Source organism: Primulina eburnea, chromosome 4 (genome assembly GCF_022965805.1).
Source record: "Primulina eburnea isolate SZY01 chromosome 4, ASM2296580v1, whole genome shotgun sequence".
NCBI classification, from domain to species: domain Eukaryota; kingdom Viridiplantae; phylum Streptophyta; class Magnoliopsida; order Lamiales; family Gesneriaceae; genus Primulina; species Primulina eburnea.
Genome location: NC_133104.1, coordinates 42,994,697 through 43,006,945, shown reverse-complemented (window position 1 = coordinate 43,006,945; position 12,249 = coordinate 42,994,697). Strand labels below are relative to the sequence as shown.

The 12,249-nt window shown below is 37.6% G+C and overlaps 1 pseudogene; it reads right to left on the bottom strand.

Moving 5' to 3' along the window:
* Nucleotides 1-281: 281 nt before the first annotated feature.
* Nucleotides 282-12,249, bottom strand: LOC140829247 (protein REDUCED CHLOROPLAST COVERAGE 3-like; annotated as a pseudogene).

Sequence of the window (12,249 nt, the reverse complement as noted above, 5' to 3'; positions counted from 1 at the left end):
CTTTTATAAACAGAGACAGGACATTTGAATTAGAGAATTATATCCAATGTTCAAAATATTTTAATCTTGAATAATCATGTAATATTTTAGTCCATCTTATTCAAGCGTGTATATTCCTGTCTTTCCTTCATTTTTCTCTCAATAAGAGTGTTTTTTCCGAGGTATTTCAAAATCATTGATGTCGAAGCAGGAAATCAAATGGGAATTGATAGGACCTTACAAATGTTTATCAGTGATTCTGATGAAGTTTTCATCAAATCAAGAAAACATAAATAATAAAATTGAACCACAAAAGAGAGAGAAAACATAAATCAAGGAAATTGGCGCATTATTCAAACAAAATCTCCTGGTAAAGATACCAGCACACTTCAACCATACTAATCAAACATTCTACCACAATTTCAACTGGAATCTAGAACTTCTGATCCTTTATGCATGTTGATAGATGATACACATCCACTACATCAGTTTTTATGTCTCTCTTTTATGGAGTAGTAGATGAAACACCAACTGGAATAGAAGATCAGGGTTGTTTCGATTGATTTTGTAAGGAGAATTTATGACTCCTGTTCTCAGAGCATTTCCTCGGCTTGACCTGTAATGTTAAGAGACAGACAGACACCTATCTCTGAGAATCCTCCGACTCAACGTGCCGATGCACATATTGACTGTTGATTGTACAAGTCATTCGCATCGTTTGTCAACTGCTGGCGGTGGTTTCTCCGCTTTGTGACTAGAACAAATCCTTCCCCATCTCTACTGCTATTCTTCTTCACATTCTTTATTTGGAGCCTTTGGTTATTGTTATCACACATAGATTCTTTGTTTCTCTCGTTTCCATAAAATATCTTTATAATTGCACTGTCATTTGAAATTGCTTCGGCAGGAGAGGTTGATGTATCATACTTCTTGCTGCTCACTGGAGTGGAGTTTGGAGGGTCTGAAGAATTCTGTGCTGATTTCACTATGAAGCTAAAAAGTATCTGCCTTGCTAGCTCTTCTTTCTCTGCGTCAAAACTACTTCTCTTAGATGTTTCTAGACTAATATTAGATGTAATATTTTGGTCAAGCTCCTCCCTATTTGAAAGTGGCGGAATCATGGCATTAGAATCAATAGACGGGCTTGAAGCTTCTACAACTGCGTTCCGTTGGCCATGCTTTTTGAGGAACATATTCAGGTGCATGCGGGTTCATGGTCTTGGAAGAAGCGAAACCATTTTTCCCAACAACGGGGATTTGGAAATTTGAGAAACCATACCTTATTCGGAAAGTATGACCTGCTCTGTAATATATAGGTAACCTAGGTCCGGAAGGAACTCTTACAGCAACTGATGGGAATCCCTGGAGCTCTGTGCGCATGACTTGGCTCGCGGTAACCTCGTAGATACTTGGTGCAGCTTTAGGCGAAGGGTAGGGACCTGGACTGAAGGGCTGAGCAGCAGCAGAAAGTTTCCTTTCGTTTGTCTCTGCAGATTTCTCCTGGTTACTAGAACATGAACCGTCTTCAGTACCCAAGGAGGAATTTTCCAAAGAGGATTCATTTTCAAAGACTTCATCTTGGTTGTCCCCTTTTGTGCCTTCATCATCCGATAGTGACTCACACAAGCCATCTAAAGAAACTTCCTTACCCCTTTCCAGCTGTTGTCCCTCTTTTGGACTAATGCACATCCGATCGTCAATATTTTCCTCACGCAATTCTTCTACTCTCTCCAGAAAAGGCTTTATAACCGTACCTGGTGCAGCTGCTGCTACTTCTTTGTAAGACAAAGATTTTAAAGCCAATGCAGGCAGAGTGGCAGGGACAGGAGAATCTTTAGACGCTGATGTAGGATAAATTTTGCTCTTCGAGCTCTTTGGAGGCACTCTACTTGAATAATCAATTTTATTTAAGCTGGCAGTGCTGGTTTGCTTCAATGGAAACACTTCAGCAAAACTAGCCTTGAATGTTGCCTGATACCCTTGAGATACAGCATCATTTCTATACCTGCTGTCCTTAAAGTTTGAGTATACAGAATTTATCTTGTCAAGGTCTGGACGCTTTCTGGTAAGCTTTTTAAGAGCACTGTTTCCTGACCGACCTTTTGTGCTAGCTTCCTGCCATCCTTCATCCGAGTTTGCTTCTTGGGTTTCTTCTGACAATGGATGGTCACTTGCAGTGCTTTCAATGGACTTGGATGATTCTTGGGAGAGTTTGATATCTAAAGTGATACTTTCCTCAACTGTGGTACTAATTTCTGTACTTCCACTTCCAGGGGCATTTTCATTTTTTCCTCCTAACTGCTCTTCATTTGATTTATCACGAACTGGAGTAAACTGTGAGATCATAAAACAAAAGAAGGGAAATATGTAGTTCAGAAGAAAAAATAAATGCATCGTCCCGATATGACCTCTCAAAATGCTGCAAGTTGATACAAAAAATATCTGGCATCAACTATCAAATATCGTAAACCTCAAAACAATTTTGCAATAACAAACATGATTTACCAACTCCCTGGTGGTATTTAATATCTTTCGTAAAAAATTAATCATTTATTTCAATGAACTAGACATTAGAAATAAAAATGCAAAAAATTTGTTTATCAACTAGTCCTTTTTCAAATGAAAAAATACCTTTGATTGTCGTTTCCTCTGAGTATCTGCAGCCTTTGACTGCTGATCAGGATTTATATAATCAAGGAGATCTGACACACTACACAAGAAGGACTAAGGCTATGGTTGGATGGAATGAAGATAGAAGGTTTCCATAGTATTAGATCATTACCTTAGATGACCTTTGCTGGCAATGGAAGCATCAGGTTTAGGTGTTCCATTCCGAGCTGCTTCTTGCTGTTCCAAGGCTTTTGATTCAAAATATTCAAGCCATGCAGCGGCATCCTGAAGGTGCATGGTTCATTAGTTCTAGACTTTTCTAATGTTCAGTTAAAGAGATTTATTATGTCTTGATATGAACCTTTTAGAGGGGCGCAGCTAGTAGGGGTATATTCATGCATTTGAGAGTTTATTTTGCAAACATCAATTTTCATCATAATCTAAATGCACACGTAAAATATGACCGTAAAAATTCTTGTACTGGAGAATTGCAGTAGAAAAGTAGTTTCAACTAGAAGTCTTCTGCAGTCAGTAAGCATGGGAGCAGATGAAACGTGATTACACCACAAGATGTATCAAAACAATGATTATCATCTTATATCATGGTGGTATCATTAGAACAGCTAAATTCTTAGACGTAGCAATTTATTATAGCGGTAAAAAACAAAAGCAAAGATTAAGTGAACCTGAGTTCGAAGATCCTCTGCTCCAAGCTTAGCCTGAAGAATTTGTAATGTAGTTTGTTCATGTTGCACGCTGAGTGAGTAGGCTTCCATCAAAGAAAGTGCTATTGCTATGGCGTGATAGCTGGCAGCAGTCTGTCACATAAAGTGTCATATTGGTCATAGATTTTATAATTTTTTGGTAATTCATGAGTATGATATACCCCGCATTTAAAGCTGTCTCATTGTTGTAACTTGTTCAGCGCAGTCAAGGAGATCCAATGAAATGTGTGTATTTGTGTCAGTATGAGCAATAAATTTATGGAGTTGTGTATGCGTCAAGGGATAAAGTGACACCGGAGTACAGACCTGTATGTGATCCGCTCCTAATAATCTCTGGTTGCACTTAAGGGCTTCATGTAAATATCTGAGAGCAACATGAACGTTTCCGATACCCTCTTCCATCATAGCAATGTTGATGTAAGTAGCTGCAGTGTTTGGGTGAGACAGCCCACACGTAAAATGAAGAAGGTACATAGCACGATTGACATATCTGCCCAATTTTATGACAATTATGGTGGGTGAGTTTAAGAACCAGGAAAGAGAGAGATGTTTGGGCCATACAGACGGAACAATACATAGAAAAAAGCGGGTTACTGGGAAAAAAAACAACAAAAAAGTAGTAAAATTTTCAAGAGCGAGAAAATCTAAATAGGTATAACGCATACCCACAGAATCACATTTTGATAGAAAAAATCGAAGATAACATCAAAACCTTAAATAAAATCCGACTCAGCGAGGAGCCTCACATGATTGATAATATACTTCTATCAAGGATAAACCTTGAACAACTTTCGGATTCGTGACATAAAGGAAAACAGGCCTGTGAATCAATGATAAGAAACTTCCATAACACAAAGAATCTACTAAACTTACTTTAAAGCCAATTCGATGTGTTGGAGACGATAGTAAAACACAGATAGATCGCCATAGCTTTTCATCGTGTCTGGATGATCAAGCCCCAGCTCCCTCTCATTGATATCTAATGCCTTTTGCTGATATATAGTAGCCTGGATAAGAACATGGCAGACAAAATTAACAAGGCAAATCTCCTATATGTCATGAAATCAGCTTTCTAAAGGAAACCAGCATCTTACTATGTTTAGCGAAGCAATAAATCTTAACATACGCTCCATGGCATTAATAATCTTTCAACTACAATATATCCATTACAACTAAAACTGCAGATTTTTAATTTAACTCTTAGAAGACTGGGAAGTATGGGGCAAGGTAATCCAAAGATAAAGATAGGACCAGTTTTTCGTTGCCAAATTTTTACTCCACATTTCTGAACTTTAGAACTGCAAATGCCTCATTATGATAATTAAAAATAAATTCTGAGATAACTATATTACATTGGATAGATTATGTTTATTATATTAACTGGGCTAAGTTTATTTATTGTTTAACTGATACTTGGTTTTTGAAGGTAGCACATCTACATATAGAAGAGTGGCTCATTGGTTGATATCTCGGTGATACCTGTCTGCTTCGCTTGACCAAGCAGATGTGGTTTTAGAAGGTAGCACATTTACATATAGAAGAGTGGCTAGTTGGTTCCATATCTAGAGGATACCTATCCAATTAGCTTCACCAAGCAGACCCTGAATACTTTATTTGTCAGTTTGCTGCAATGAACCTGACCCATAGGCCCATACCTTCCTAGACCAAACACACTGGTAGTAGTAGTTGTTTAACAGTTGCCACAGTTACCAGGCCCAACCCTACGGGGGCTTGGGCTGCCACACCATTTAGGAATAGGATGAGGAGTTAGCACTTTGTGTTACTCGTTAGTGTGCTCATAAAACCAACCCATTTAATAATAAAAGCTTCCTATCAAGTTGACAACGTGCTTATAAACATGCTACCCATAAACCAAATATTAATTCAATAATAAATAAACTTATCCCGTGTGTACATATATATCATAGCGTGACATTTGTTTCAATCAATTTATTTTGGGGAACTTAACACAATAAATATCTCGTTAGCAAGAATTAAAATTTCAATAATGTCCACATGCAGAATCACGGTCACTGTGCAAGATTGTTTTCTTCATTGATTCACTCTTACATTGTCTAACCTTCTATACAACTTGTACATCCATAAGGTTTGTATTGTTTCCTTGGAGAGGCAGATATATACAGTATTCAGTCAAAATACATAGCTTTATAACCAGAGTGAAGCTGAAAAATAGTCTTACCTGATTAAAATCTCCAGTGTGGTATAGAACAACAGCTAGAAGACTGTAAGCACCTGCAGTTGTACGATGATAGGGACCACAAACGGCAATCATCTTTGCCAGAGCCTTCAGTTCCAAGGTCAGAATCAGATTCAATTATGAGGACATGAAAAGTTATAGAACATTTAAAACACGACCAACAATTTTGGTACCTTCATCCCACAGTCAGCAGCATCTTCTAGCTTACCCTTGTCTAGAGCAATCTTGGATGACTCAAGTAGAGTTCTCCCATCAGCAGAAGAGCACCCTACATGCTGTACGTTATGAAATAAAATAAAAGAAGCAATCATTCAGATAGTTAGTTATAGAAAGTTGAAAAAAAATATTCAAATTTGAAGCAGTATGCTGGGACCTTGCAGACTGGCACTATACTGATGATATCAGATTTCTTGAACGGCGTCAAGCTTTCTAAATCATAGTCTTTAGGAACCAACTCTAATCCAATCTAAAGAACAGAAATTCAACAAATATTTATAAGCTAATTAGGACATAAGATAAATTATTGGTTACTACCTTGTGACAAAGTCCCCTGAGAATTGATAGCTTTCTCAAATGTTGGAATTCATCTCTCATTCTCCAACAAATATTATAAGCTAATTAGGACATAAGATAAATTATTGGTTACTACCTTGTGACAAAGTCCCCTGAGAATTGATAGCTTTCTCAAATGTTGGAATTCATCTCTCATTCTCCAACCAAATCTTTTCTCCAAATATATCCGCAGCCATTGCAATTTGAGAATTTGATCACCGGGGCCAATATCCCCGACGTTGTTAGGCGCAAGCAAGAAATTTAAGGTTGAGGCGACGGCAGTGGACAGAGTATCTTTACTATGAACAGAAGCAATAACAGCTCGAATTACATGCTTAAAAGCTCGAGCAATCATCTCATGTATACAAAGAGACTGTATATGAGGAAGCTTCTCGGCAAGTTCAACCTGGTTCAAGCAATACAAGTAATTCCAAAGACAAACAGCAAGAGGATAAAAGAAGCCCCCACCCAAACACACACGGATAGAGGTATTATTCACTCACCACGCGGCCTAAGGAGCGCATTTGTAACCCTCTCAGATGCATGAAGTCAGTCAGTGTGCGACCATCAACTGGAGAAAGTTCAAGAGATGCGAAGTCTTTCACCTGAAAAAAAAAAAGATAATTACTAGGACATTTGTCTCAAACCTAAGGCGGTGTTCCCAACTCTTATCAATTTGAACTAGTAATGAAATAACTACCAGCTTGGGCAGAGCTATATCGTCATAATACGTGTGCGCCATATTTATCAGCTCATCCACTGACTGCATGTTGTAACAATGAATTATTAGCACACAAGCAATTGAATTATGTTTAGAAATGATTATGTGCAGAAATTCTTACAGAAGCGAACAAGTTAACCTGAGAGAAACTACACCAGTATTAAATTGGGAGGGGTCAAATACTCAAATCATGAGTCCTTGCCCCTCAAAATGCAGGCTAATGTTATTGTCTCATTTCGTCAAAAAGCAAATCAAATGACTCGATGTCAAACATACTCAAAATTCACTATAATTGTCGTGAAAGAAAACGGAAAATAATTTTCTAGAGATAAGTTAGCATGTCTTATTGAGGACTGACAGCATTGCTTTGCACATGCATCAAAAGATATCAGCCATCCTGTCCTTTCTGCATGCCTTCAGCCCTTTGTACCTTGGAACCCAGGATTTGGCTTTTGGGGAAGCAAGAGGGAACCCTTACATACTATTTCTTGCCCATGTAAATGATATAAGATAATGAAACAATACCTTTGTATCAAGGTCAATCCCATTTTCTTTCAAACGTAAAAAGGACCCTTGAGGAACATATTTCAGCAAGTCCACTACACTGTCAGAATGACAGGCATTTGTCTCCCCCATGTTGCTCTCCAAGTGTAGATCGCTGGCACCATCGTCATTTGCTTCATCCTTCCCACCAGCACTGGGTGTTCTCTTATCCCTCTTCTTTAGCATTTTAAATTGTCTCCCAAGTCCTTTGACCACTGATTCAGTCTTGTCATCCTCATGATCTCCAGATTTGTTCTCTGCAGGTGTTTCCTGCTTTTGTAGATGCTGTACCCAACAAGAACCAAGTTCCCATCTGATACACCTTTCAGTTATAGCAGGATTGTCCACTAACTTTTTCAGACCCTCTTTAATTACTTTCTGGACCAGAAATCTTGAACTTTCAACATCCCTTAAATCAGGTTGAAGAGCTTGGCCTCCGACGGATGCTTCAGAACAGGGATCGTTGAGCATTACCCTTAAACTGTCAAAAAACAACGCATCAGTTATTTTGTATATGATGACTGATTCACCAATATTCGCAACCACGCAAAGATAAGTAACGAAACCTGTTGATGTTTAGTGCATTGCTGCCACCATCAGGTTGGTCCTCAATTTCAATATCTTGCATACAACTTCCACGCTTTTTAACATCTACATCGACCTTGACAGTTGCGGTGTAGCCGCACTGCCTAACAACAACTACACCCAAGGAAGCAGTATCCTACCAATTATAGCACACTTATCATTATCATACCACACAATTGGTCCAACATTAGAATGCTTGAATTTGGCACGCAGCACAAAAAGAAGAATTAGGATACCTAAAGCATGCTAGTGATTAATGATAGGCCTGCAAAACACTATGGAGGAGGGTTCTACAGAATTTCTTTTAAAACTTACTGAAGAAGTTTAAATCCCATTGGTGGACAAGGAACACGATATAATTCCATCATTTAACTGAAATGCCAGTGTTTTGGTTTAAGGCGAGCAAAGAAATTAAGCATCAGAAAGAAGTATGATAGTTTTTTAAAGCTATGCGTTGATAAATAATTTCCATGAAGAATATCTGACAATTTCATATGGAATGATGAATTATCTGAATGTACTCACAATCCGATGATACACCCCATGGAACATTCCAACATAACCAAGCTAACGACCTTTAAGATGATAAAGCAAAAAAAAATTATACGCGGGCTAACAATACTAGTTTTTAGTAAAAGGAACAGTGAAAGCAACCATGACCATATATTCTGGAAGATGTAAAAACCAGAATTATGATGCATGAGATAACTGGAATTATTCGTCTAGAGTACAGCCAAGCTATTCAAATACTCCTCCCCTAACCAAAGTAGGTTAGTTAAAAAAGTTGTGTTGTAAGAGGTAAAAGTCAACTTACATGTATAACTACACTTTCATCTGCAGTCACACCTTTCAGTAGATTTCTTCGAGAAATTTCATTAGCAGTTTCATTGGATGCAATGCTGCCTAAAATTTTGAATCCAGATTTCAAGCTTGCATCTGCATAATCTCTTTCGACAATAATTGAAAGGTCACCGATGCGACCCTCATGCACGACTGAACCAGGACCAAAATTCATCACGCGCTTTGCAGTGGAATCAATCACTTTCTGTATAGCTGAAACAGCTTTAAAGATGGAGACATCAAGAAAAAGATTATGAATCAAAAACGCCTTTCTATCTCGAATCACCCTATCTTCTTCAGTTTTGCAAGGCATGCTTGCCAATATTGTGAAGTCTGTCGCCCATGGTCTACTATCGTACTCTCCAAATCTTCCATGGCCTCCACCATTTCCTCCCAAAATCTCATCCTCTGCAGGCAAGGGAACAAAGTTTGAAGCTGAACCAGCAACAGATGGAGGGAGGAGCCAGGTATTCGCACGGAATCCATATGGAAGGTTGCCAAACTGAAAAGAGCATCATATGCCCGCTCATTTATCTTAAACTTCTTTAGAAAAAAAAAATTCTCTTAAAAGCTTAATTTCAATTTGGATAACAATTGCTTTGTCTAAATGGAAATTTACCTTATTGTGTTCAACAAATGCTTTCATCAAGGATGCATAAGCCTGCAAGTACGATAGTACTATTTATTATGTTTTTAATAAATGAGGTTGCATTCTTTTATGAATTACCTATTTTGAAAACAACCGCTGCAAAAATATGAAGAGTATTTTTGTATTTTTTAATAAAATTTTCACTTCCGAATTTTGACTTGCTCAATACACATGCAAGCTGAGTTCAGAAGCAGCATTTAACAACTCGATCGGGCTCACTATCAAAAATGTTAGTGGAGTTGAGCTCGAAGATAACTCACATTGGCAAAAGCTCGACTTTGCTGTTGCAGAAGATCCACCAAGGAATGGCTCCTTAAAAGTTGTTTCCCCACAGTGTAGAATCCTTTCACAGATGCTACCACTTTTACAATCTTCCCATTGCATATCTTAACCTACATTATTCACATTGTATAATTATTGATTCTGCAAGAGAAACTCAGTCGTGACTGATCGCATAAGCTCATTTCAGAAAGAAAATTTAAAATTCCAGGCGCAAAGTTTTAAAAATATAATTTTGTTACCCAAAAGGACAGTCAACCCTATCAAATTATTTGTTTTACTACCAAACTCAACTCGATTTACTGCTAAAATCCTAAAGTAGCTCGGTATGATCGTGTGACAGTTGCCTAATCCGCATCAAAACTTTTTTGACCGGTAATGAGTTTAACTCAACTTACTGCTCAACTGTGAAGAAGAAAAAATAACCTGCATTACGAAGTAATCGCCATCTTTCCGCGCTTCTCCGTCCTTAATTTCCGTTCTTTTCGAATCTGCGTTTATCAGAAGCTAACTTACCAAAGAAGATGGAAAAGAAATATGAAATTCCTTGACAGAAAAAGGAGAGAGAAATAAACGCACGTAGAATTGGAGGGGTTAGGCGAGAGAAAGAGAAGAACTCGTAGAAATCCAAAAGCCTCGGAGTCGGATGAATCGCCGCCATCCCGTAAAAATCCGATATCGCCGGTGGAGGATTCTCCGGTGACCTAGGTTCTCCATCGGTGGCGCTCTGCTGGATTTTGTTTTTCTTAAAACGGGAGTCCGCCCCGCCGCCACGCTTATGCTTGGCGAAGCGTGTGGTGCACGCGACGATGTCCAGGAGCCTCCGCACGTGGGCAACCACCGATGACTCCTCCCTGTAGTCCTCTGTGTACGCAGTGGCATTTCCGTTAATACGGCGAAGTTTCTTTTTTTAAAATCTTTTGGAGTGTTCTATTTTAGGAAAAAAGCGCATTTTGAAAAGCAATAAATAACGTTGTTAGCATCTGCCGCTCTCCCCGGAGATGCCTTCCACCAACTTATTCAGCGGAACGGCACCATTTATTTATGAGTAAGTTATGTGTAAGACAAATGTTTATTTTATGAAAAAAAAATAATATTTTGATAATAAATGAAATTGGGTCAGAGATTCGTCTCACAATATTGAAACCTGAGATATTTTTATAGGTGTTTTTGTTTATTTTTAAAAATAATAATTAATAATTGTTAAAATATTATATTTACCGACAGATTTTTTTAAAAAAAATCTATTATTTGACAATGGAACCCATTTTTAGTATACATCTTTCATAAAATCAAAAAGGTACAAAACTTGTATCCACCAAAAAAGGAATTTCCTACAGAATCACCAAAATGATTGTTTGTTTGCATGTGGTATGTCCATGTATATAATAATAATTTAAATTTTATGATTGTGAATTTATGTTTACAATTAATTATAGTTGTTGGATATCAATTTATTAAAACAAAAGGTCAAACAAAAATGACTTTTGTAGGAGAATCTTGTAGTTTTTATAAATTTTTAAAAAAAAAAACTTATCTTTTTTTAAAAAAGAAAAATAGTAATATTCCTTTATTCAATCCACCAACAGCCCACGCCGCTCACTAGTGTTGTACTTGTACGTGTATGTGAAAAAGTTGTGCCTACCTTCAACCATTTTCAGCAAACAAGGCTTCAGATTAGCAACCTCTACCTTGTCGCTCAATTTGTGTCCCTTCACCTGTCACACGTTTTCAATCGAAACTTTATTTAGTTAGATTTCGTGGATTTGATTATTCCAATAATCCACAAAGAACCTCGGTACGTAATTGATTCGCACAATGGTTCAACTTATGTAGTACTTTTTGTCCAAACTGACCAACCATATGTTATATTGATATAAAAAAATATATATAATCGAATCAATTCTTGATTGCCTTACCTCGTGAGAAAGAGAGTAGTTCGTGAAGTGGCATGTCTCCACATTAGAAGCCAACAACTTCTTCACATCGATTAGTTTATCAGTCGATATACCCTTGATTGATTTTTCAAACGTATAAAATTAGTACAGAACCAACCGCATTGGCATTTTGTTTGGAGGCATGCGGATCCATTAGCTTCGAATAAGGACAACACTTGTTTAAATTTGTTTTATAAAACTAAACTAATACCTTGAGAACAACTTGGCTAGCATAGGGAGTAACGACAACTATTTCAAGCACTTGAGGCACAACTACAACGGAAGAAAAAAAGGATTAGTTAGCACGTACAAACTTAGAAATGAAGAATTCGAAATAAAAATGTTGCCGTGTTCTAACCTTTCTTCTTGTTCTTCTCCGTCGACTTACCTTTGTTGTTCCCCTTGCCTTTAGACGACCTCGGGGCCATTCGTCGTCTATCTGAAAACAAACTTGAACTCGAGATTTTCGAAGTTGATTTGAGAATGGATGTGAATTAAATTGTCTGCAATATTATTTCATGTTATATTGTGTGCAGAAGGTTTTTGAGATAGAAGAGAAGATAGGATGGGATTGGTGCTGAGTTTCTTCGTTAATGAATCCTTCTCTCTCT